The sequence below is a fragment of the Cinclus cinclus genome, chromosome 1 (genome assembly GCF_963662255.1).
Source record: "Cinclus cinclus chromosome 1, bCinCin1.1, whole genome shotgun sequence".
Taxonomy (NCBI): domain Eukaryota; kingdom Metazoa; phylum Chordata; class Aves; order Passeriformes; family Cinclidae; genus Cinclus; species Cinclus cinclus.
In genome coordinates, this window is record NC_085046.1 from 110,583,093 (window position 1) to 110,610,048 (window position 26,956).

The window sequence follows — 26,956 nt, forward strand, 5'->3', positions numbered from 1 at the left end:
TCCAAAGAAAGCTTGCCCAGCTAGTGTTGAGGCATGCAGTATGTCTTGAGTTCCTTCTGCTGGAAACAACATCATTGGGAAAGTACCACATGTAAATAAAAATCCATACACAAAGCTGTCTTAACATTTGCGAGTTGGGAAATCAGACATGACATGTTACCTATGTGACTTTACTGGTGAGCTTTGTTAAGGGCTTTCTTTGACACAACCTCTTTAATTTTTTACCTTTGTTTCTCTCCATTATCCTCACTGCTACCCATCCTTGTACTGATAAAACTTGTGAGCACTATAGAGAAGTTAAAAGGGCCTCTAGATGTTTAGAGACTGTTTTTTTTTACTGAGAATTTGCTGTTTGTTACTATTTAAAATACTCAAATGTTTTTTACACTCATTGACTTCAGCTGGTAGCAAATGCTCAGCATGTCTACAAATTACCCCTGGGGTGTCAGTTAGCACATCCAGAGGATGCAAGATTTAAAAGCTTTTGAGTGCTATTGATTACTTCATTAGATGTATCAGCATCACTCCAGTAACCCCCGCAAAGGCTGGGCTTGAGTCTATTTCTCTAAGACAGAATTCAAGCATAATTTTATTTCCTCCTTCTAAAGCCTTCCCTTTGTTTTGCACACTGTGACTCCTTTAAAAACCTAACATTTGTCTGATACAGGATGTTGTTTTAATAGAACAAATTGGGTGTTTTAGAAAGAAAATTATGTTGTATGTGGGAAAATATATAATACAAATATTTGAGGAAGACTGCCCATTAATGCCTTTTTTAAAATAATGCTATAATTATTTTCCTTCCTCTTTTTCCTCCCCCCCTTATTGTTTTTTCCTTTTATTTTTGCTGGAGCTGGATCACAGTGCAGGTCTCTGATGTTTGAGCTCCTAGTGCTGCTTACAGCAATGGAGTTGCTCCTTGGGGCATATGTGGACTCCACACCTTTACAGGGAGGGAGACAAGGCAAACATATTCCATGTGGGTTTCTCAGGTGTTTACAGACTGAGGCAACATGTTGAGCCTTCTGGCTCCAGGACTGTACTCTTATTCTCTAGTGAATCCCAAGCTGTCTTACCATTTTTTCACTGCAGTATCTCACTCCTGTGAGTGCACTACTCCAGGATGGGAAATGGGAAGCCTGTTCTTGGGCTGTTTGGTGCTAGTTCAGCAGCTCACTGTCACAAAGTACCCATGGTACCCAAATGATGCTATGGGGCTGAGGATTTTGTCAAGGCAAACATGCCTGAATTCACATCCTAGAGATGCAAGGCACTATAATAACCCCATAATATACCAGCAGACTTTGAGAGGAAATTATGATGGTTTTTGTTTCTCTTTTATTATCCCTATTACCTACATTTTGTCTTTTCTACCTGTTGCAGGCACAGTTTCATTACAGCTGGTGCACAAGCAGGCATAGCTTTGGTATTTTATGCTTTCCTCAGCAGATTCTTGTTCCTAGAAGAAGTGGGACATCAGGCTGGCCTGGCAAACCTGATGTTGCTGCTTGGTGGCCACTGTCACCATGCATTTAATGTTCTCTTCTCTCTATGGGTTTGTTTACAGCAGTCATGTTGGATTTTTTGAAGCAGAGAAAAGAGTTATATTACGGGTGTGTACTGTGTGGGAATGGGAGGAAGTAGATGTAGGGGTTTAGGCTTGTCCCTTTAAGTGTTTTTACTGGGAGAGTATCAGAGAAGGAGCACTGAGAAGGGGGAAAGCTGGGATATGGACAGTTATCAGATATGTGGGTTATGGAAACCTTTACACTTTACACCTGGAAATCACTTACAACACAGAGTGTTTTGCTCTAAATTATAGTGAACACACAAGACACCTACTGATTGCTTATTAGCTATCCGTAAAATAATTTCCTGTGTTGGTGCTGGTTGGAAGAAAATACTTTGAAGTAAAGGAAAAAGCAGAGAAGATCTTAAACAGACTGTCCTCCCCTTCTGTAGCTGGCTCAAGTCTCTGTTGTTGTTGCAGGCTTTGCTGTACTGTGCCCCTGTTCCTAGGTGCTTGCAGATTAAATATTTGAAAAGATGCAATCACTGTGTGCTCCTGGTTGCAAAATGGACATGACCTTCAGCCTCAGCTGCTTTTGCTTTATTCTTTCCAGCATGACACAACCTTTTACCTTATGTCCACCTAAAAGTAATTGTTTTTATTTTCATGTCTTTCATTCATTTTTATTGCTCATGATGATGATGATGATTCAACAGTGATGTGCAAGTATCAGGATCTTCACTTCTTCCAGCCTAAGTACCCTTCTGCGTATTTGACTTGGAGATCAATTAGTGAGATAGAAATAAACTCCTGGTATTCTGGATCCCAATCCACTTTTTGCTACTTTTTACTATAGGTAAATTTTTCCTTAAGTAATTGCCAATTGCCCAATCAGTTGCATTGATATCTGAATTTCTTCTGGCTTGTATCCCTCTAGCAATGCAGAAATTAAAAATCACGACATTTTCCGCATGTAACTACACCTTGGATGGGAAATGTTTGCATACATGTTCCCTGATATATTTGCTTTGCCTCAGCTTTAGCAGGGGAAAGTGGAGAAGACTTTGGGTTTCTTTCCACCCAAATCCTTTTTGTGGACCAACCCTTAGCACAGGTGCCCAAACAGCTGCAGTTACACACCAAGAAGATAAAAGTTTGTGGCAGAAAGGTGAGGCTATGTGGACAGGGAAGAGGTCAAGCCTTCTGAAGCCAGATTCATTGCAGAAAACAAAGTATTGTGTAATGAAAAGCTGCATGCAGAGGGGAAAGTGGATTCACTTCTGTCACTATTTTACAATAAGCTTTGATCTTTTAACACTGAGTTGAGGATGTTTTCTGCAAAGAGCAGTGGATTCTGTTTGCTATCTTCTCTTAGTGTTACTAGAGGGAAAAGTTATTTAAATATATTAAGACCGTAACTTCTGGCAGGGTTCAATAAGTTTTTGGCTCTTAATGTGGTACAGATAAGCAGAAACATTTTTATTTCACTGAACATGAGGCTCAGGGGAAATTTTGCTTCTTGTATATTTTGTGGCATTAACAAAACACAGTTTACAGTGAATAAACTGAGTTGAAACCTTGTGGGATATATTTCTCAAGAAATTATTTGATTTTTTTAGTTTCATTCTACCTAGCATAATGTTACCAGGGGAATTTATTGTACTCCGGAGCATGAGTTTTTCAGGAAACTTCACTTTATTTTTACATAGACCATAGGATTAATTCTAAAGGTGCAACTTGCTCTGTAGGTACAATTTTTCTTGATGACTGGCCAAAGCTTGTGGTTTATATTGCAACAAAAAGAGTATACTATGCCACCTTTCATTTCCAGCCAGTGGAATACTCTCTTGACTTTACCTTTACTGCCACACACATGCAGTGTAATGTGCATATTTTACTTGAAAGCAAATATCTCAGTATATCTTTTCCTTAACAAAAATGGAGGTAGGGAGAAAAAACAACAAAATCGTGCATGCCTATTTTTAGTTTTAGTGCAGGATTGGAATTAAATAGGATATAATGCAAGATATTTGGATCCTGAAGTAAATAAACCAGGTCTTTTTCTACTTCAAATTAAGATTGTTCCCTCTGAATTCTGACACAAATATTAGATCTCTTTAAATTCTTTGGGAAAAGATGCATATTGTTACAGCTATTGGTAAAAATAGTATTATTAAAGTTTTGCTTAGTACACAGAGTACCTACATAGGTGATTGTTGTAATCCTGGTTCTAAGGCATGATATACCTTAAGTCTGTCCCTACTCCCTGTGTCTGTGCATGCAGGTGTTGAGCTTCTGGTGCCTGGGAATGGCTGCTGGGATTCTCCTTCTTCCAGACCCAGCTTTTCCGTCTACAGCACCCTGTGGACCAGCTTTTGAAGCTTGGATGGATTCGACCCTGGCAGTTCTCTTTTCAGGAAACACCACCCATGTTTAGTGCAGCCACTTGGTGAATTTGTTAAATTCTAGGCTATTTGTAGCAAGGAAAAAAAATATTAGGGGCAAGAAGAAAAGGAATGAGAAAAAAGAATTTGAAAAATAAGAGTACCTCATGCTCAAGCAATATAAGTTGGGTTTCAGACAGCTGACAGTTTGTCCAGACCACCAACCCCAAGATTACACCAGTTTAAGGTTTTCTGCAGCAGCTCTTGACACGTGACCTTCCTGCATCCTGGCAGGTAGCTTTTTATACATTTTATGATCTCTTACTTTTTTCAGATCCTAATCATGACAAAAAGCTGTGTAACTCCTGGGTTAGGGAAATAATATCCTCTCAGCTTTTAATAGATTATCACTGACCTCTTGACCCCATTTTGTTGCCTGGAAGATAAAATTAAAACATTATACTGCTTTCATCCTTGCTGCTTGTTGAGGAGTCAAGCAGAAAATTCAATTACTATTACGGCTGCCAGATTGTGTTCTGTGCCTGTGATTTGTTGTTTTGCAAGCTGTTCTAACTCAGCATGAATATCCACAGTTTTACTTAAATAAATTTACTTATAAACTATCTCAATGCACATGGATGCAGATTGACACTTGAGAAATGAACTTTCTGCAAAGCTCTGATTCAGCAAAGTCTTTTGAAGTGCTCATTAAAACCATTATATTGTGTTATTTAGATGCAACCTGAAGTGCTAAGTGCCAGTGGTTGAGTGCAGTACATCATCGTTTTCTGGCACTGCTGTGCCAACAGCAGTGTCTACCTGCTTGGTTCTTCTTCTGTGAGGTGTGCAAGAAGAGATCAGCTTTAAATTAATTAGCTGAGTTCTCTGGATCAAAAGAAAAGATTTATTTCCTCCATGGAAATGACTTTGAGGTATCAGGTTTTGTGAGAAAGGATGCAGTAATTCATGTCACTGGCAGGATGCTCAGAACAGTTTTGTCCTTTCTTTGACTCAGATTAAGAACTTGAGGGACATGAACCTCTTGGTCTTCATTCCAGTCTTCCTCCTTGGAGTGTTTAGAGGTCTTCTAGGAGCTTTCTTTTTCCCCCCTAAATTTAAAGATGAATCAATGACATATGCAGTTCTTTAATTCAATTCCAAAGTCATCCCTTAGGAAAACAAGCAACCTTTTGGAGACTGTGTTTATCTTTGTAAGTAAATAATATGGTTCTCTTAATTATATAACATTTACAGAGATTAATGAGGGCAGGTCACAAACTGCTGGATGGAAAAGTGAATCTGACCTGCTGGTACACAATAATGTGCAGCAGAGGAAAGAAAAAGTGGATTTTCAAAATGTGTATATGTATTTAATATTGATAGGTATAGAAGAATTGAGAAGATGTTTTTTTTCTTTGTTTGGTTTGGTTTTTATACTTGAAGTATTTTACCTGTAGCGCTTTCCCACTTTCCCACTGCTCTTCTACTCTGATGATAGCTTTAGTCACTTTATCAGTTTTATATGTATAGCTTTATCAGCTTAGTGACACATTGCAGTTGTGTTGGTGTGCTTTTACAATTATTTGCAATCTGCAAATGCAATTTGCAATGGAGAGCTCAAATGTCCTGGTAAGACATGATGGGGCCACTTTACATCTAGGCTTTGGAGTTTCCATTTGGTACCATATGTCTCTGGGGAGAGTCATGCCATTGGAAAAGAAAGGGTATAGGCAAAGGATTCCCATATTCTGAATATTTTAATGCTTTTCAGTTTTATGCTTTGGTTATAGCTTAAGAATGTTGTTATGAAGAACATTATAATAATCCTATAATGACAGGCTGAGAGAGTTTGGTTTGTTCAGCCTGGAGCAGAGAAGGCTCTGGTGAGGCCTTAGAGTGACTTCCAATACCTGAAGAGGGCTGCAGAAAGACTGGAGGGGGACTTTTTACAAGAACATTTGGTGTCAGAGTGGAGGGAATGGCTTCCAACTTAAAAAGGGCAGGCTTCAATTAGATATTAGAATAAATTCTTGGCTGTGAAGGTGGTGAGACACTGGACAAGGTTACTCAGGGAAGTTGTGTACTCCCCATCCCTGGAAGTGCTCAAGGACAGGTTGGTCTAGTGGAAGGTGTCTCTGCTCATGGCAGGGGTATTGGAACTAGGTGATCAGCTCCCTTTCAGTGCAAACCATTCCATGATTAAATCTGAAGAAAGAAAATCTTCAGAACTTTTCTACTGCACTTTCAGTAAATTGTGCAATTTTGAGATTCTCTGCAAGTCTCTTTAGTGAATACCTACTTGTAATAAATTTTCTTTATTTCCATTATTTTTGAGGAATTGTTTCTGAGGAGTTTTCCAGTCCTTTTAAGTGTTGAGATAACCTATCTTTAGGGAAACTGGTGTACATTAAAGCCCCTTTCTTCTGCCCTCTTACAGGCAGACTTGCCAGTATGTTTTATGTATGCCATATCTATTTTTTTTATATATCCTGCTTTCTCTTCTCTCCCTGTTGGACAGGGGATTGCTCAACTGGAGGCCAGTGAGTTGGCTATAGAGATGCTCTCCTCCCATCAGCCCAGACATCCCTTCAGCAACTTCCACTCCAAGCCAGCAAAAATACATAAGTTTCAGGGAAAGGCAATTGCCTTGACTTGCATTGACAGTTTGCATGATACTGTGAGGAAAACAATATTTTAAATATGAGAGAGGAAACTTTTGGAGCTGAAAGTGTAAGTAACTGTAGGTTGAGGCACATGGCCAAGTCTCTGCAAGCTCTCCACAGACTGGTACAGATGCATATTTCCCAAAGGTTTACCTCTCCATAGGGTCAGAAAAGAGTGCATTTCATTTAGCTCTTGGAAGTTCTGTGTGTGTGCTCTAGCAGCCCACCACCTTCTCTACCTAGTCCTGCTCTTGGTCAGAGCAGCAATCTGCTGCTGGGTTCTCTCTGTTGGCACATCAGAGGTGAAATCTCACCTGGGGAGGAGGAAGAGGAGGAGGGATCCCGGTGAAAGGGCTGTGCTGGAGCATGCCCGTGCTTTTGATGACAGCTGAATTTCAGCTCCTCTTAGTGGCAGGATGCTGGCACTTCTGTTGACAGCTGAGTTTGCTCACCATCTACTCAGGGAACACACCCCGGTGAAGCTCACTTCAAGCTTTTTGCTTCCATGTTTGACAGAGTGAGTAGGGTCAGTAAGGAAAACAGGATTTCTCAGCTTCAGGGAGAGTCTTTCCCCTGCCCAGCCTTCTCACGTTGTGCTGCAGCTTTGCTCCCGTATCTCTACAGGTTCATGGCTTTGTTCTGTTGAGCACTGCAATGAGATATCTTCACCAAAATTCAGTTTTCAATACAACAGCGTGAGGAGCGGAGTCCCATGTGTGACTCCCATAGGTCCTGTGGAAACACCATGGTTCCCAAAGGACCTCTGTTTGCAAGAGGCTGGGTTTGTAACAATTACTGTTTTAACAATTTGGAGCTAGAGTGCTGTTTGACAGCCATATCCCCTGCCATTGGGAAGCCTTTGGCTTTCTCATGGTACATTATGGAAACCTTGCACAAACTGCTTAAGCACATAAAAAACACTGCTTATTACTCTCTGGAGTAAAAACCAAAACATGCATCAACATAAGCCAGTAAGAACCAGCATGTTAGAAGACACGATAGAATTAAATGTAAGACCATGTAACAGAGATTTAGTGCCAGACATAAAGAAAACGCAAAGAAAACTCCTAAGAGTTATTTTATGTTGTTTAAGAAGCAGTTCCTTGATGACTCCAAAAGTTCATGGAGTGTTTAGCACCTTGCCAGCTCATACCTGAAAATGGGAGAACAGCATGTGTTTTGTAGGGCTGTGGTGCTTATAGAGCTTTTCTGTATATATATATATTTGCCTTAATCCTGTATTATTTTTAAATTCTGATTTTTTTTTAATTTTCCCCCATTAACTTTGTAGCATGAACTCTTATTCAAACTGTTTTTCCTTTTCTGTTAGCTCTAGAAGATCCTGCTCAGGTCACAGTCCTTATTTTATTATAACTTGGCAGAAAAAGGCAGGAAAGAAACTGTTTGATCTAAGAAAGAACCATGCAATTTTTTTTTTTTAATAAACTCACATAATGAGGCAGCTGAAAGAAACTATGTCACAGTGACTTTAACCAAAAATAATCTTGTATAAACCAGTTTGCATTTAAACTTGGAAAGAACCCATCACAGTATCTTCCACACCCACAACCTAACCCGGAGTACCATTCCTTTGACTGGAATTGAATATCTAATCTTCAGACCATAGATTAGAAGAAGCTGTCTTCTAAGTGCCCTACTGCCCCTTGGCCTGCATTTGCTTCTCCTCAATTCATCACCTTTCTCTCTGTGAGGAAATCACAATGTAGATAATGTTTTGCCAAGAATCTGGCAGAGCTATCTTTCTTTTTCTATTTTTTTAAATCATGTTGAATAATGCTTCTGTTCCAAAAGCTCAGTGTTTCCATGGGCAGGGTGGACAATTTAAGGATATATGCATATATACTTAATATATAAGCTGTCAAAACCTTAAAGGGATACTTAAGAGGATTATTTTCCTTTCTACCTAGCTGTGAAAATAGACTACTGCTTTAAATGTGTAGCCACTGACTCTAGGCTAGCTGTCCTTCTAGCTCCCTTTGGACTTTGGAGTTTTGGCAAAAAGTTGACCTGGGTTTGAACTGTCCCAGAGTCAAGTTTTTAAAAACAGAACCTGACCTAAGCTTTGTGAAGGCTGAACTACTCCCAGTTTCATCTATCTGTTGTAAATGTGTTCTGCTCATAAGCTTATAATCTTTGAGATACAGGGGAACAAAGGCTTGAGATACAATCACCTGACAACTTGTCACAACTGCACCCAGTTGAATCTTGGCTTAAAGGTTTCCATAAATGTGCTATCTGACCTGTATAATAGCTATCCACAGAAGGAATGAAACTTTGAGCTTGGAAAACATATTATTACTCAGGTTGTGTGATCCTGTAATTTTTTCTCCAGACATCTACTGAAATATTTTCCAAATATCTTTTTATTTTGGGTGTATCTTTAATTTGTATAGAAATGTAAATTAATCTCAATTAAGATAAAACCCTGAACATCAGTTTTGAATGAAGTATAACTCTTACACTGAACTATATTAGCATGAAAAATGCAGCACTGAAATGCAGTGGTCATCTCATGCAAAAAGTTCCTTTGCTTTTGGTGAATGCAAAGCAGCCACTGAAAACACTTTCTGCTGTGTTCTATTTCAAATATTTTTGGTTTCATTCATGTTTACTTCAAAATGGGTATATGGAAAACTAGAAGGACTTGGTAAAGTATCTTCAGCCATTTGGATTGCAATGTCTGTGTCTCCACATAGCATCTGATTAGGTTTAGGCTTTACAGCTGTCTAGTACTGCTAGGATGTCTAGGAAGTTCTTTCTGTTGATTAACTGAGTATTAATTCTGTCATAACATCCTCATGAGAGAAGGGAAGCAACAAGTTTGCAAGTTAGAAGCAAGTCTTTAACTGTTCACACTGACCAGGGACTTCAAATAAATGGGGAGGAATTTAAATAGAAGTAATGGACCCTTTCTGACACACAGCATACTTTTAAGTACCAATAGAAAAAAAACTTAATGAATGACACACAGAATCCCGAGTCCCTGCAGTGGCAGCCTGCAAAGAACTGAGTATGGCTGCATCATCTCTACCATCTCCATGGTGCAGGGTGGGCAGGTTGGCCGTGTGTAGAGCATTCCATAAGCTCCAAATCTTTCTGGAGCTACCAGTGCTCTCTGTGGCTACTGGCCACTGAGCCCAGGCCAGATACTTGGTTGCAGCCATTGCATCCCTGAAGTTAAACAGGATGAATCTTGGCCTTACTCATTGCTTATGAGCAAATGTGGGATACATGGGCAGGACAAAAGGGAGATTTTCTTGTGGTAAGTGATGGCATTAGTGGGTTTAGACACTTTTCTTTCTTAGTTTTGGTCCACCCTTACATCTCACAATGGACTGTTTACTTAATGCCTGCAGGTATGTACAACTATTACAGTATATCTACTGTGTTTCCTTCCTTGCACTCCTGTCTTGAGTGTGAGAAATTGCCAGATGAGAAACAACTCAGAAACATAAATGGGGAGGATCACCATGAGCATATCTATGTGAATACAGTTATTAACCATTTTTTCCAGTTAGCTGTTACAAAGATTTCAGATGGAAAAAATCCAGAGGTGTGTCAGACCTGAGTATTTAAAATGAATTCATGTAGAGACAAAAGTCACACTTAATCTTTTAATGACTGAAATTTAATCATACCTAAACTTTTCTAGTGAGAGGCATTTGCTGACATGTCAAAATAAGGGGGGATGAAAGGAGGAAGAAAGAAATAAAGAAACAAAAGGGAGCTAAACATGTAAAAGAGCATGAAACATGGCTGTATGTATCACACAAGTGCTTCTTCAATTTGGAATCCTAATTCTGCTTTACAAAATATGAAGGCCTTGTAGATAGGTATATAAGTCTATAGCAGACAGGCTGTGCTTGAACTGGAAATCTGGAACTGGAAACTGATGAAAAATTTTTGTTATTCTCAGCTCCAGTTTTCTGAGGGTCATGGTTTGATCAGACCTGTCTGTGGGGACACAAATAGGTAACCCAGCACTAAGTGTAATCCAGGAATTAAAAATGGCAAGTATTGTGTTAATAAACAGGCAGGGAATATGTGGCTGAATGGCTTGGGATTTTGTGGTTAAACAGGTGAAGAAGTCCTGGAATCTGATACAAGCTTTGCAGTACAAGTATAGGTACTTCTTAAGAAATACATATGAGGAATCCAGAAGAAGTAGAAAAAGATTTGCTCAGACTGAGGTTAACCATCAGCTTGATTTCACAGCCATTGCAAATGGCCACTGCCAACTTCTGGTTTTGCAAATTAATAAATTTGTAAAATCTGTATTTATTCATCCTTTCATGTGGGCAGCATCATACACACATTGCATGAAACAAACTATAAATACTGACTAGCTTGCCATTAGTCTATAAATACTGACTAGCTTGCCATTAGTGACTGGAGTAAATGCAAGGTTTAGGAATGGTATTCCCCAAATTAGTACTCCCATTAAAAACCACAAGCTGCTCCCTTTCTCTCTCTGGTGGGAGAAAAAAAGTGGGAGATTGAGATAAGAGCAATTTACTGGAAATAGCACTGAGATAAGGAAACAAATAGTAACAACAACTACAGTAATAACAAAAATATTCAGAGTGAGGGCAATTTACTTGCCAAATGCTCACAAAACCCAAGTCAATGAAAAACAATGGTGACGGACTCTGTGGCTTCTATGCTTACTTCTTCCTGGAAGAAAAAGAGCCCCTTTCCCCTGTCCCTGACTTTTCAGATGTCCTGGATTTAAAATGGTATTGAGTTCCACAAGGTCTTCGTCACACCCCATCCCACTGACCTGGGCCAAAACCAGGACAATTGCAAACAGCTTTTTTAAGTATATAGAAAGCACACGTGCTTTCCCGTGCTTGCCACCAATTCTAATCTGTTATTGAACTTGTAATACTTGATTCAGTATTGCTTGCTATATATAACATGTATTTACATTTTCTTCATAAAAGCGGCCTTTGTCAGTTAGTACCACAACTTGGTATCTATGGCTATTTGGGTTGCTACAGGAAAAGCCTTTTCCCTCAGTCTGACATAGGTGTTTTTTTCCCTCCTCTTTATTTTAAGAACTAGATGCAAAATGTTATTTTTCAAAACAAAACTATTTTTTGCTGTTAAGGAAAAACATCTGAAACCACGACAATTTTTTTTGTCTGTCTCTGAATCGAAACTAGTCAGGCTGATCCAACCTAGAGGCTGGATGGTCTTAGTGCCAATTTTTCATTTGGTGTGGCTACAAGTTGCATGTTGAAACTGGATAGATCTGAAAGGAATTAAGCATCAAATTGTTCTGGACTTTGTAAGATCATGCGCATGCTGAAGGTAGCGATGATGTCTCTAATGAACTTGTAATAAAACTAAATGTGGAAAAGAAGCATGTTCACTCTTCTCTTTTTCTTAGGAATTGAAAAAGGGAATTATGATTGCAGCTGTAAGACTTTAGTTAGGATCAGTTAAATTTGGCTCATCTCAGAGTAATGTGAGCTTATCAGTCAATGCTCCAGAAGCAGATAAATATGATTACCCTTTTGAGATCCAACAGATTAGTAATAAGCACTACTGCCACAGGAGATGCAATAAGAACCAAATAACAAAGGAATTGTAAGACGCTGCATTTTGTCTTGTGCACTGATCCAACTCAGTCAAGTGTATGGTTTTGCTTTTAAACTGTAGTAGTGAAAGATTGCAGCTCCAGATGGGGCTGTATGTGTCTATGCCAGCATGATAGCACTTCCTTCTATCATAGCTTCTCCTCACTGAGCAGTGCTTTTGATAGTGTTTTATAGCTCTTCCAGCAGGCATTGATATTTCTTGGAGAAGGAGGAATAGGAGGTTGCAGGAAGGCAAGAGAAGGGGGTTAAGAATCAATGGGTTTTTTCCATCAGCAAGTCTCAGTTCTGCACATGTATTCCTGCAGTGTGGCAGTGCAGTCCTCCTGTTGCCACCAGGGAGAAGTCTGTCTTTAGAAAATGCACTGACTCCAAACAGCAAGACTTAGTGGTACAAACCCCTGTGTGTGAACAAGCCCTACACCTCCACTCTCTGTGCTTTGCTCTTCTTGCTCAACGATTTGTACTTTAATTGAAAAAAACCACTTTCTTTTGTTGTTTCTCTCTCAGTTATTTTGGCATTGCTGCAAACTTCAAATTGCTTCTCAGATGTGCTGTTTTTTGAGTGTGTATTCCTTTACTGGTAGCAAAGACTTATGTATAGAACTTGAGGCTTTGATATAAGTGAGTTACACAATCATATGGCTTCGAAACCAGGGCAGAGTAATCAGATTTTTTCTTCTTTTATTGACCATTATGAATTTGGAATATATTATTGTTTGAGAGGTTGGAATAATGTAAGAAGCAAATACAAGATTGGGAAGTATCTTGTGTCCCTTTGGTTGCCAATCTGGGGTCTGGAAGAAATTTTCTTGTACTAGATGTTGGCTGCATTTTAACTTTTCCTTGTAGTTCTGAGCAGGGATCAGGTGGGTCAAATACCACAGATCTCCTGCTCTTTTTTCCAGGAACAGAGTTCATATTGTTACTGTCTAAGTTGTGGTGATGTCCAAAACATGTTAACTGCTTTCCAGACTGGAAGGAAGCTGTACCTGCTTGGAGAGTTCAGTTGTTCCGGATGACAGAGATTGAGAAAGCATCCAGGAATAGCAGAGCTGTACAGAAAGGCTGGTTGTGGTCAGCAAGAAAACTGGTAGCCTAAGCTGCAAAATGTTGAAATAGCTGGTGTCAGTGTTTACCAAAGGAGAGCTTTGAGAATATGTGGGACAGACATCTTTGAGGTGTGGTTTGAATATAGCCTATGCAGCTGTGGAAGAGGAAACTTCCAAGTCCTTCCAGCTCTCCATGGCACTCTCCAGTGCAAAGCTTTCTAACTGCAAATGCATCCATCAGCTCCCTGTGCTGTGCTTATCCACCAAAGTGCTCCTCAGGAGTGATACATTCTTGGTCTGCTAATCCCCCTTTTGATAGAGTTACAATATTGTGTGGGCAAAATTGCCAAGGCCAGGCTATGAATTTTATTTCCACCCCCTGCCCTGTTTGCTGTGTTTAGACAGCATAAAGTAATTCCTCGTTTTGGGAATTTGGGGTTTCAGCAGCCAGAAGTTTATGTAGAGGAATATAAGCATTAATAAACCAAATAGATTAGTAGAATTAAATAGCAAAATGATCTAGTAAAGTAGATTTATTGTTAACAAAAAACTTAATTGGGATATATAAGGGAAAGTTTGCTTTTTGTGTAAATTGACACATTCTGTACAGGCAGCAAGGCAAGTTATATTCATTCATTTAAATTTTGTTTTGTTTTATTTTCCTTTTAATATTTAAGCATAAATCAGCTCAGGACGGAAATTTCAGAAACAAGTTGTACATCAAGTCCATGGATTGGTCCAGATTGAGTCAGATATTTTAATCAAGCCTTCAATCAAGGTAAAGGTAGTTACATGATTGATACTTGAGAAGAAACTCAAATATCTTGAGGGTATATTGAAGCATATTCACTCATAAGGCAAGTTTTCTTTAAAGTAATGTAATGCTCCCTACATATCACAACTAATTGAGACAAATATGTTAGGAAGATCTTGAGTTGCTACCTCTGAAAGGAAGTGGGGAAGGAGTCCTGATCAATTAGTCCAGTCACCTTTCTTTGGCTTAAATTGTTGCAGTTTCTCCTTATTTACATCAGGATTAACATCACACAGACCAGACTGGAGAGAACATATATTCCTTGTTTTCTTGGAAGTGTCCCAGATGCTGAAGCTGTAAACTCACTGCTTTTTAAAAATAAGGTTAAGGCACAAACTGCATTTTTGTAAAAGGACCTTTTAATGTTTCCTGTCTCTGCATGTCCCTTCCTCTGTGTTGCAGATGCTGTGCCTCCAGTTGAAGGTGGGAAGCAAGGGATCATATAGCTTTTTAAAAGTGGGACTTATGAAGAATCTGGATGCATATCTCTTTGGCATTTTATTTCATCCTTAGCTGTTGAACAGCAGGTTCTGGGCTTGCCAATGGTCTGGTTATTCCTATTCTTCACTTCAGTCCTGGTTTGTGCTTCCTGTATGAAAGGCTTGTGTCAAGTAGCAACAATCTGAATTGTAGGTTGAATAGCAAAGGTAGGCAATTGCAAACACCGAGTGCTTGGAGGAAGCTATATAGGTAGAACAGGATGGGTTGCTTGGAAAGAGATACTAAAACTGGGGAAAAGAATGAAGAAATATCATCTGAGAATAGCTGTGGAAGGATCATAGCCAAAACTGTGGACTTGCCAAGTGTAGAGCATTTGGATCCTCTGGCAATCCAGAAAGAGCCTCAGCTTCTGGCTCGATCTCTGCAACTGTAGGACTATAGGTTCAGATCCAGACTTTTCATCTGTTTCTTATGTATGTAATAGCCTGAACCTTAATCTTGGACATAACACCCTGAACTTTGGAGAAAACTCCAGTCGGGTCTTTGTTGTAGTTTTTAGAATGCTGTTGTGGACTAGAGCAAGGTTCTTGCAGTAATGCTGAGAGGCCTAATGTTCAGCAAGCAAGGAGTCATGGCTGGAGAGTGCATAATGCCATTCAAAAATAAAGAAAAAATATAGAAAGAATCAGTTGTGTGCACAACCTCCTGCCTTTGCCGTACCCCTGTGTATTCAACTCCCGCCCTCCCCAAACTGTTGTCTAAATCAATTTTTAATATGCGGCGCTTGCTGAAACATAGTGTACTTGGTTGAATAGATACAGACAGTTAAGTCTGTCAGTCAGCACTCATGTCTTTGACCTGATAAGCTAATATTTATGACCGTCTAGAACTACACAGAGTTTTAAAAACCATTCCATTCTGCTTCCATCCAAAATTGCATCCATCAATCAAATAGATCAGTTGTATGAATAAATGAGAAAATTGTGTAATGGTGCAGGATAATGCTTCTCAAATCATAGAATTGTAGAATATCCTGAGCTGGAAGGGACTCACTACGATCATCAAAGTCCACCTTCTGGCCTTGGACAGGACACTCCACACTTACCATGGGTCTGAGAGCATTTTCCAAATGCTTCTTGGGCTCTGTCGGTGTGGTGCTCTGACCACTTCCCTGATAGCTTGTTCCAGTGTCAAACCCCACTCTGTGTGAAAAACATTTTTCTAATATCCAACCTAAATCTCCCCTGTCACAGCTTCAGGCCATTCCCTTGAGTCCTGTCACTGGTCACAAGAATGAAGAGATCAGTGCCTGCCCCTCATCTTCCACTCACAAGGAAGTTTCAGACTGCAATGAGGTCTCCCCTCAGTCTTCTCTTCTCAAGTCTGAGCAGACCAAGTCATCGCAGCCACTCCTCATAAAGGTTTCATCTTCAGACCCTTCACTACTCTTGTGGCTCTCCTTTGGAGGCTCTGTAAGGGCCTCTTTTATATTATGGTGCCCAAAACTTCTCCACAGAGCAGAGCAGGACAATCCCCTCCCTTGTCTGGCTGGTGATGCTGTGCCTGATGCACCCCAGGACAGGCTTGGCTCTCCTGGCTGCCAGGGCACTGCTGGCTCATGTTCAAATTGCCATCAAACCCTGGGGCCCTTCCTGCAGTGCTGCTCTCCAGCCCCTTGTTCAGCAAAATGTGACACTGGAGAATGCAGGCATCGATCCCGCTACCTCTTGCATGCTAAGCAAGCGCTCTACCATTTGAGCTAATTCCCCCATGCACAGCCAGGGAAGAAATGACTATATAATATATATAATAAATATTATTATTATTATTATTATTATTAACAGTAATAGTAATAATAATAATAATAATGATAATTCACGATTTCTGGGAAGTGAATGTACAAATCCTGTTCATTGTCTGACACTCAAGTCTGCATATCTAATTCCTTTCATGTGGGATGGAAAGTTGTGTATCACATCAGCAACTACCTGCACAACTGTGCTACATTTTGGTTTAGCTCTTCAACATTTGAGGACTCCTGGGTTCTCTTCACCTATTACTCATTTTTGCCCATTTATTATATGACTGTAATATTTTACTTGCCAGGTTTATGGGGTGAATGCAGACTTAATTTTGAGAAATGTTGTAAGGCTCAACTTAATGTTGAGAAATGTTGTTCCGGAAGTGTAAAATAATAATAATCTGAAATTACTTAATCTGAAATATCCCAGTGTGTATTTCTGTGACCTATGCTTTTAACTTTTGCTATAAGGTTAATTCTCATTGTGCTGGGAAGGACATGAAGACAGACATGCTGTTAGTCCTTTTTATTCAGATTGTGGTAAATCTGGCAGCTTCATGCTTGTGGTTGGCATTAAGTAAATGGTCATACTAAGGAAGGTTGCTAGAGCTTTTTGTGTGAAAGTAGTTGCTACAGAGCCTGAAAAAATTAATCTGGGATGAAAAGAATGTCTAAGCATTTCCAGAAAACACCATCACTGGCAAAAGGATTGCTCTTTTTCTTCTTGTATACATGTACAGAGGAGCTTTGTAGGGCAGGATGATGGGATTTATCCTTGTTTCCATAACTGATGTTCAAACTAGTGAGTATGGAGTATGGATAGACACAGGTCTCTGCTGCCATCAGAGCTGCCTCGTTTTTCAGAGGTGTTTTAAGACTAACCACCCCTCTCACTATGTTAATGGAAGTATGTAGAGTTTCCAAGTATTTTTGTGGCCAAGGTTGAGTTGAGCTTTTGGTGCTGCAACTAAATAAGCCACTGGTATCCTGTGCACATTGAACGAGAGAGAAATAAATTACTGGCCTGTCTGTTTCTGGGCTTTTTGTTTTGTTTTGGATTGTTTTATCTGGGAACTTTTACTTGTGGATTATAAATTTGGAATTAACACTTTGAGAAATCTGACTGTTTCTTTTCCTATTTTTTAATTTTTATGAGGTTACGGAAATGATAATGCCATTGGTGGTTTACAAAGAAGAAAAGGGATGTTTCTACTGGGTTAGAAAACAGATGTAGGTCACACTGCTTGCCTTGTGAATTCACTTCTGTGTGGGATGAGGGCTTGTACAATTCACCTTTTAATGCTGGGGTTGAATATGGCCTCCTGAAGTAAGTGTAAGGATTTACAATATAGGCAAGTGATCTAATGGGAAACCTCACAGGTCTCTCTGGTCAAGTTATGCCTCATAGATTTCAACATTTTGGGATTAATTTGGACCACATTTCATATTTCAGTTTCCCCCTCTTTTCGTAACAGAACATCTTGAGTCTGCACTACAAAACTTTTTTGTATTTGCAAATAATTTGAAGTATTTGCAAATAATATTCTTTTACTTAGAGAGGGTGTTCTTTGCTCTCCCTGGATTGCAACACCTGGGGACAGTGAGTTGGAAGGCACAGCTGAAATTCAGCTTAATCAACAGAGGAGTGAAGTTGAGGTCACAAGGGGGAAGTTTTCACCTTTCCACAGCAGGACATTCAAGGCCTGTGAGTGTTAGTGTGTGTGGAAATTTCACCCATGACTAAACCCAGACTTGGCTGCCCAACTGGTTTTGCCCAAAAGTATCTCACTGAAATCTTTGCAGATGTCAATATTCACACAGAGTGACTAAGCCTGGATTTTCCCTCCTAGTACACTGTTGCACAGTGTTTGATAAAGTGGCTGTTCATTGGCACTCACACCATGGCTCCATGTTAGTGACAGGTTGTGTAAATTGTGTAGGATCGTGTAGGAAGCATTTATTTTCTTTTTCTTTCTTTTTTTCTTTTTTTTTTTTAATGCTTTAGCTTGAAAGGTGGTGTGTGTGCAGAAAACCTATTCTGTTGTGAAATAATAGATTGATTGTGGAAAAAGTCCTCCTTCAGTGTCTTCGTGGTGCTTTAACACTTACTTATCCATTAAGAAATTAAGTAAAAATGAATTCTGCTATTTCTGCTTCTGTTATTGTTGTTATGCATATTTTGGAAGCTACTGTGTGAATTGTTGGCCAACTAAGTCTGTAAGACTTGAAGGGGAGAAAGTTGATGGCTGAACTCTAGATGTAAGTTTTCTGAGAACCCAGATCATGACTAAATGTAATGTCTTTTCCAAAGTAGACCTGGGTTTTCTCATAATGCCTCAATGTATTTAAATTTAAGTATCATTTGTAAACCATCACTTTACAGTCTTTTTGCAGGGATAAATCTTTAGTGGCAAAAGCAGTTGATTTTCCTCAGCTCATGAGGCTGTGCTTTATCACAGAGAAATGAGAGGTGATTATATGTCAGAGCACTTGCTGGTCTTTGATGCCAGGAACTGCTTTTCATTCAGCTCCAGTACAGAGAGAATTCCTACATTCTCTTTTCTTCAGTTTCTCCCTACCTTCCCCACTACCTGTACTTGTTCTCTAAGTACCTCTGTACATGCACATGCAGCGTATGCAAAAAAATATCTGGAAACTCTTTAGGAGCTGTAGGGAACCGAGTTGAAAAGGCCCCAGAAAAATGAGGAGGATTGCATTGCAGTGCATTCTGAATTCCCCTAGGTGTCATGTTCTAACCCTTCTGCGCCTCTGTACGGGCAGATTCTGTTTCAATTTATGTTCATCCAAGATAAATAGCTCCATTGCTTAAGGAAATATTAATTTTTGAGGAGAAAAAAGGTCTTGGACATGACAATGCAAACACATAATTAAAAGGTTGTGCCCTCAAACCATAAAATGCACATATTTTTCCTATATTGTCTGATGGGTTCAAAAAGAATTGGGAATGTTTGTTTTGGCTTTTCACAGCCTTCCATTTGGAAACAGTTATGAATGTGGGACTTGTAGTGAACAGGTTTGTAAAATGCTTTTTTTTTTTTTCTTTCCCTCATGGCAGACCCCACAGGCATCTGTCCACCTCTTCTTTCTTGTCTGCCTGTTTCTACCCCCCATGCTGACACTTGACCCTCATCCTCAGCTTTTTGTGGCAAAGGGTAGATGTGGTGACATTTTTTTTGGCAAGTACAAGGAATAGCCTTATGACTTGCCTTCCCACAGACTTCTGTTTCCCATGTCTTTCAAAGTGTCATGTGTTCTGAGCTTGCAGGCCTCAGGGTGCTCTAGATGTGGAAGAGGAATAGCATCTTTCTACACTGTGCTCTGGCTGATTCTGTATTTTTAACATTCCTTTTATTTTTACTTCTCAACAAAAATGTCTCACAAGTGTTAAAGAGGAAAGGTGGCTCTGGGCTAGGCTGGTATTAGTGTCTGTGTCCAAGCTGAGAGAAGTTTCATTTGCACCAATTTGGATCCTTTGTCCTCTGAGTTGTTTTTCCTACTATTACGCATGATAAAAAGTAACCCTGACTCTCACCCCTTTCTTGCCTAATCTGTTCAAACAGAATTAAAGCAGCACATCACTTTATTGGCCAAATTTATTTCTCCAAGAAATCTCTTCTGATGGATATGGGAAATGCAATTAATCCTGAAAAGGTTAACACTCTAAACCCTTCTCTGAGTGTGAAACACTGGAATATCAGGCTTTTGACAGATGTAGATTAAAGGAGAAAAGAGACTATCCCTTAGGATTTGGAAGTGGAAATGCAATGTCATTATATAAACCAAAGACAATCTCCCCAGGGGATTAACTCTCCCAGGAGAGACTCTGTCCCAGAGTCTCCTGCAAATGTGGAATGACTGGGTTGTGCTGGTGGGCATGATGTTGGTACTGAAATATGACCATCTGATGGGGGTTCAGGCCATTATGAAAAGTTGTTTGTTAATGTCTATCTGAGTCTGCAATATGGCAGACATAAAAAGCTGTACGCAAAATCATCTGGTTCTTAAGACAGTAATGAAGGCTCAGAAATGAGGTTGGTTCATGCTTTCTGTTGTTTGATGCCTACATTAAAACAGGCAGAGAGCACTGAATATAAAAACTATGCTGCTCTAAGTGACCGCTGTCCTATGGTTAGGAAATTTGATATGTATTTGTTATACACATTTCATTAGTAATGAAAATGAACTTTTTATTTTCATAATTTGAATACCTCACTTGTAATGTATACTTCTGACATGTTCCACAGCACTGCAGCAGGTCATCTGGAGTAAGTGTGATGAAATTGCTCTGACAAAACGTAGTAACAACTAAATCTTTACCTCTCCCCTCTCTGTGTATTCCTTCAGTACTTCTAATTCAGGCAAAATGTACTTACCTGATATTATAGGTGGTATGCATTGTTACAAATTCTGGGGTTACCCTTTTCAGTTCCTCTGAGAGAGACTCTCAAGAAACTTCCATGAGAAATTTAAGTGGGTCACTGTTTTATGGATGTGACGTGAGGATACAGCACAGACAACCACCCAATCCAGGTAACTAGACGGAAGTTATAACAAAACCAGAATGGTGATATAAGATGTTAGAAAAATAAGCACAACATTTCTAAAATGCATGTCAAATCTGCCTGGTACCAGTGCAGGTTTTTCACCAGAGTTGCTCATTTGTTGTAGGATGCAAGATGCTGCATTTGAAGCCCTTTGCAGTGATGATGATGCAAGCAGGAAGGATGTTTTTGAAAATGTTCACACAAATATAAATTCTTTCTTTCTTGAGTTGAGTAAGCTAATAGTACATAGCTGATGTTTGAAGACCAAACAGTGAAAGCAATCTCTGGCTGCTAAAGAGACCATCAGGAGGCCAAGAATCCTCATTGACTTTAAATCAAATTTCTCTTTTAGGAGTCCAGATCTAATGGATGAGAGCTCTATTCTTCGGGCAAAGATGGATAAATTGTACATTAACTGGGCAACAAAATAGTGATGTATATCAGGTTTGGATTAAATGTGAATATTAACTGGGTGTAAGTTCTCAGGTTTCTTCTTGGCAAATGGGATACTAGAAAAATCTGTATAGCTGTGCCTTTGAGCATCGTTGTGTGTCCCTTCCAACTCAGGATATTCTGTGATTCCTCATTACACGAAACAGTAGTGCCTGTTTGCCTTGAGCAGCCCTTACCTCCATTTGGGTGAGGGCTGTTTCTGCCACGTTGACCTCCTGTTTTTCCCTTTTTTCATCTGCTCCTTGAGCTGGAAAGTAAGGATGAAAGCAGCCCACAGTATGAAATGGTTTGTCCCTCCCTGGTTTGTAAATGCCTGCTGGTACTTGCTGTGCTGTGTAGGCAGTGAGGAGAGCCTGCAAAGGGAGCTGGGTGTTACTCCAGGAGGGGCTCTGGCAGAGCTGGCTGGACTTGGAGGTGCAAAAGGTTACCAGTGCAAACTGTGTCTTATGTGAGACTTGTTCATGCACTTGCTGCCTTAGAACTTGCCATGGTAAGAGAAAAGCCAAGATCAGGTTGGATGAGACTCTGAGCAGCCTGGTCTAGTTGAAGGTATCCCTGTCCATGGCAAGGGGTTTGGAACTGGATGATCACTAAGAACCCTTCCAACCCAAACCATTCTATGATTCCATGAAGGAAACAATAAAATTCCTCTTTAAACAGCTGAGTTTAGAGTCAGCTAGAGTGCAGGTGCCTTTCTGTAACGTATAGTTTCCACCTACATTGTCTTTAGCTAGATTTTTTTGTAAATTATTAAATGGTTAAAGTGAGTGCTGGCACAAAGCTGGGCTTCTGTACCAGTGCCCTTATGTTCTTGCAAATGGAGTAGCAACTGGCCCTGAAGTGACAGGGCTCAAGAGCTGTGACACAGCTGTGCTTTGAGATTCAGAAAATGGAGACTATTGGATCTTGGTCCATGACCGGTTTCCAGGGCAGGTCTTACAGCATAAGTAATTGCAGGAAGCAGGATATTTTGCAAGATGTCAAATTAAATGTTTTAATCGGTCCTTTAGGTCTTAAAAGAAACCAGCCTTGTTTTCAGCACATAAAATGTGTGTTACATCTGGCTAGTTGAAGAGAAGGGACTTCCCTTCCAAACTCATAGTACCATCCAAAATGGGATCCTTTCCTTGATAAGGATTATAGTTTTCTGAGGTGCGAGGAGAAAGATTCTCTGAGAGCTGAATATGTTTTTGGCATACCAGGAAGCAGGAGAACAGGCTGGTCTGAAGTACATGAATTTCTTGTTCTTGTGAAAGATCTTATGGTCAAGTAAGATTAATATGATCATATGGTCAAATATAGTAAAATAACTCTGTGGCTGGAGTGATGGGAAACACTGAAGTCTGCAAGAGCTTGTTTTTTCCAACCACCCAGTTTAGAATGATTTCAAAAAGTTTGCTTCTCCTCTATTTTTGACTAAAAATGAAGACTTCATATTTTTTTACAAAAACCTTGGACATTTCATCAGAAAGCTGAACAACTGAAAAAATGAAATTAAAAAAAAAAAAAAAATAAATTACTTGTCTTGCTACAAACTTTGTTGTTCCATGTTAACATTTTTTACTTTAAGGAATGAAATATTTGCCATGAAACACCAAAGAAGCTGGAGGCCCAATACACGGTGCATTGTGGTAAACGTAGTTTAATCTGAGAGGCCAAGCCAAATCCAATTTTAAAATTCTCAAGAGATGACAACATAGCATTCCAAATGAAAGATTCTTGGGTTCTAACCTGAAAAATACTGCTCTATAGGGATGGTGAACAATTTGTCATGTCACTGGAACATTTGGTAAAGGATGTATGCTTGTAGGGAAGATGAAATGAGCCCCTTTTTTCTTTCTGGATGGTAGCCTTGTGAACCCAGCCCAAGAAGGTCAGAACATGTCCCCTCTGATTCCTTCATTCATCATCTGTAAAGAACTGCAACTATGGGACAGTTGGTTAGCCTGCAGGTAATTCCCAAACTAGAAGAGAATCCAGCTCCTATCTCTGATATAGCTGTGTCAGCTTTGGTACCAAGTTTTATCAGTAAAATAAACAGACACAACTGAATTATACATGGATTCAATTGGCACTGAATGTTCAGCTGTGCATCTGAAATATTGAAATTGAGATTACATCTCTCTTCAAATACACACATTGGATATAAAGTTGTACTTTGAGAAGATAAGATTTTTATATGGTCATTTTTCTGGCTCTAGCTATCAGTAGCTTTAAAAGTATTTTATAAATAAAGGGATGTAGTGTATTACAGCATGCAGTGGTACATTTGGGACATGTAACACAAACCTTAATGAACGTTCACAATAATGTAACATGCAGAAGTTATTTTAATTCACTGTATCTTATCTGTTTTCAGTTTTATTTTGAATTACAAAATGCAATTGGGATGTCTTAAGTACTAATTCTTTGCCAAATTTAATTTGCTTCCATATTAAAGGTATTTTCTACTTACATTGACATGACAAGCATCTGAAACCATTAAATTTTGTTATATTTTTAACTGTAAAACTTTTATAATGCTGCCAAGAGTGTTTTTTACAAATTTTAGAAGAAATATTTATCTCTGGGACAAAATAAACCTATTTTATTTTTGTTTGTTTGTTTTTTCTGTCTCAAGGGATTCACAATAATTTTGAATGAAACTCCCCATGTAACTGGGTGCTCTGATGAATGGGGATTTGGGGCCAGAGATCCCCATTTCATTATTGGACCCTGCTGAAACAGGAGCAAGTGGTTACACAACACAGCAGCTGCTGGACTGGGGAAGGTGTGTCAGTGGGAGGGATGCTCCTACTGTAGGTCCTGAGAGAGGTAAATCCCTAAGGAAAGACCATGGTCTCCCCTGAGGCAGAACAACAGGTATTTTTTTTTTTTTTGCCATGGTTTCTACATTTCCTCTGTTTTTCTGGGAGAAGAATAAGACGGTTCAGGACACACAAGGTGATGGCAGTGAACATGGGTGGAAGGTTGCTGCTGTCATGAGCAAGACTGAATGGAGATGGGCATCAAGGGGAAACCATGGAAGCACATGGAAAAACAAAAGCATTGAGGAAAAGAAAATGGCATCCAGTGGGACCTGTCCTAATGACAGCTCTTCTCTCATTGTGAAATACCAAAGAGTGATGATGGAAAAACTCTTGAGTGTCTGATGGATGTAGCAGAGAAGAGCTTGCAGAGATGGACCTGAGCTCTTTTCTTGTATCTCTAGAACAAAATTCCACTAACACCCCAAACTGACAGAGGCTAACCAGGTTGTTATCCATTGGTGTGGATCTGTGCAGCAGCAGGTTATTTCTGCAGTTGCTGGTGCAACATGTGAAACAGCAGTGCCTGACTTCAGAAAGGACAAAGTTACACAAAGACTGTGGAGATAATGGGAGTTATGCTACTTGGTGCTTCAGATCATATAGCAAATGCTCAACATCAAGTCACTCTAGTTATATTGCTCCCATTTCACCCTGTTCCTCAGTCTGACCCTTGTTTAAAGAAAAGATAATTTGTTCGGATGGCTTGAGTCATACTTTTCCCTTTCTCCCACTTGTTTAGCAGAGTGTGTGCAATACTCAGGAGGCAACAGACGAAGACAAGGGAGAACTGGCTGTAACAAATGACTGCATCCTCACAGCACACTTTGGCAGCACAGACCTTGGGAGATTTCTGATTGTGTCTTCCTGTGACTTGCTCAAGATGGAAGAGTGTGAAAGGGACATTGTGTTCCTGGAGCAGACATGGAGAGAAAATGATAGGGAGCACACATCTCTGTCAGGAGATGCATTGCTGTGTGAGAATGCGGTAGAGGTTCATGACAGGTCATGTGCTACATAGGTGTAGATGAGAGAAGATTTTGACCCTTGTTTTAGAATGAGTACACATGTGCATGGTCTGGATCAGGGAACAGTTTTTTGCACTGCTGGCTAACACAGCATGTCCTACAGAGTCCTTTCTGAAAGGGCAGGAAGGCATATTGTGCCCACCCAACAGGCAAGTTCAAATTGTCTCCTCCTTAGTTGCTTAAAATAGTTCAAAAATAGATGCCTTAAATGCTGTTACTCCAGCAGGATTACTCAATAGTGAATTTAGCTTTGGATTCTCTCCATGGCCACAGTCTTAATTTTAACTCCTCATGAAAGAATGCCGCAAGGCTTCTTTTCCATCTGATTTTGGTGGGGAAAGGAAAATCTTTTGCAGAAGCTGGGACAAATGAGTAGTATTCAAGATTTTTCACATCATGTTTCTTTAAAGAAGGCAGAGGAAGTGCATAATTATTTGGAAAATAATTTGGCAGATTCTTCCCACTGCTAGGCTGTTTAATGCATCAAGCCCATCATGCTTAAACCGTTTAGGGATCACTTACTGTTTTTGATTACACCTGAGATGGTTCACATAAGTTGTTTTGACAAGACCTAGCTTTCTGTTACTGAGCTGCCTGATACTTTTTCTAATGAAAATATTAAACCCTAGTAAAACAGTTTTTCAAAATCTTCAAGCCTGCAGATATTCCTAACAGGATAAGCATTTGCTCTCCTTCCACTGCCTGTTGTGAGGAGCCCAGTGTATTCAAATGGTTTAACAAAAGTTTAGCACTTTTTCAGATTGCAACCTTTTTACAAAGAAGAGGAGATGCAGAGTACTGTGGCACAGATTCTAGTCTTATTCAAATGAATCCCAAAATAATTGGAGTAACAATGCATAATCAGCAAATGTACAATACACTAGGTCTACTATTTTCTCTTGAATTTACTCCAACTAGGGGAAGAGCACTGTGTATTTTTTGGCAGTAGCTTTTCTGGAAAATTAAATAAGTGAAACTATTCTCACAGAGAAGGGGATGGGGAATGGTTTCAGGACCTCAGATTTTGTAATGCAGTTCTTTAAGAAACTGGCAGAGAATGAGTACCTGGGCTCGTTTAGACAATAGTAGGATTTTGTTAAGTTTTCTGTTATTTAAGGTGTAATCTCCCACTGAAGTTAAAGTTGAAATGAGTTTCTCAGCCTGTGGTGTAGAGCATTTATCAAAAAGCCTTGGTAAACCATTGTGTAGTCTGTGCTGTCTGTAGTTCAGTGTCTCTTTCTTCTCCAGCCTTTTCTAGACCACAGGAGCTGGGGACGTTAAGAATTCTGGCATTCTGAAGATGTTGGTTTTAGCTTCACTTAAATATGACAGAGATTCACTGAAGTTGTCTATTTGAAAAAATGCTCATGAATCATAATTAAAAACATTCTGCAATACTGTGAATTTAAAAAGTACCAGGTTGCTTAGCTGGGTTATTATACAGTACAGAGCTTGTTTTGAAAAGATTTAATATGTGAGCCTGCTGAATGTTTGGGCATATTCAGCAACACACATACACAGTGCTGCTCTTTTTATTAATAGAAAGCTCACTTGACACAACATGCACGACTGTTACCTTTCTGACACGGATTTAGATGGCTTTGAAACCTCCTTTCAGGGTTTCATGTCTGCTGTGTACATAAGGTGAAGAGCCAGATTACAGAAAAAAAATCACTGATAGATGTCTTTCCAGGGGATCTTGGCAAGAGTCACTGCTATCACCAATATTATTTCTGATACCACTTGCATCCATTGCCACAACCTGTCAAAACAGGTGTATTTATAGGCCTTGAGGGACTGAAACAAGAAATCACACA

The 26,956-nt window shown here is 39.6% G+C and overlaps 1 pseudogene; it reads left to right on the forward strand.

Annotated features, from left to right (window-relative positions):
- LOC134056680 (chloride channel protein B-like) overlaps window positions 1–26,956 on the forward strand; it is a 76,726-nt pseudogene that overhangs the window by 10,583 nt on the left and 39,187 nt on the right.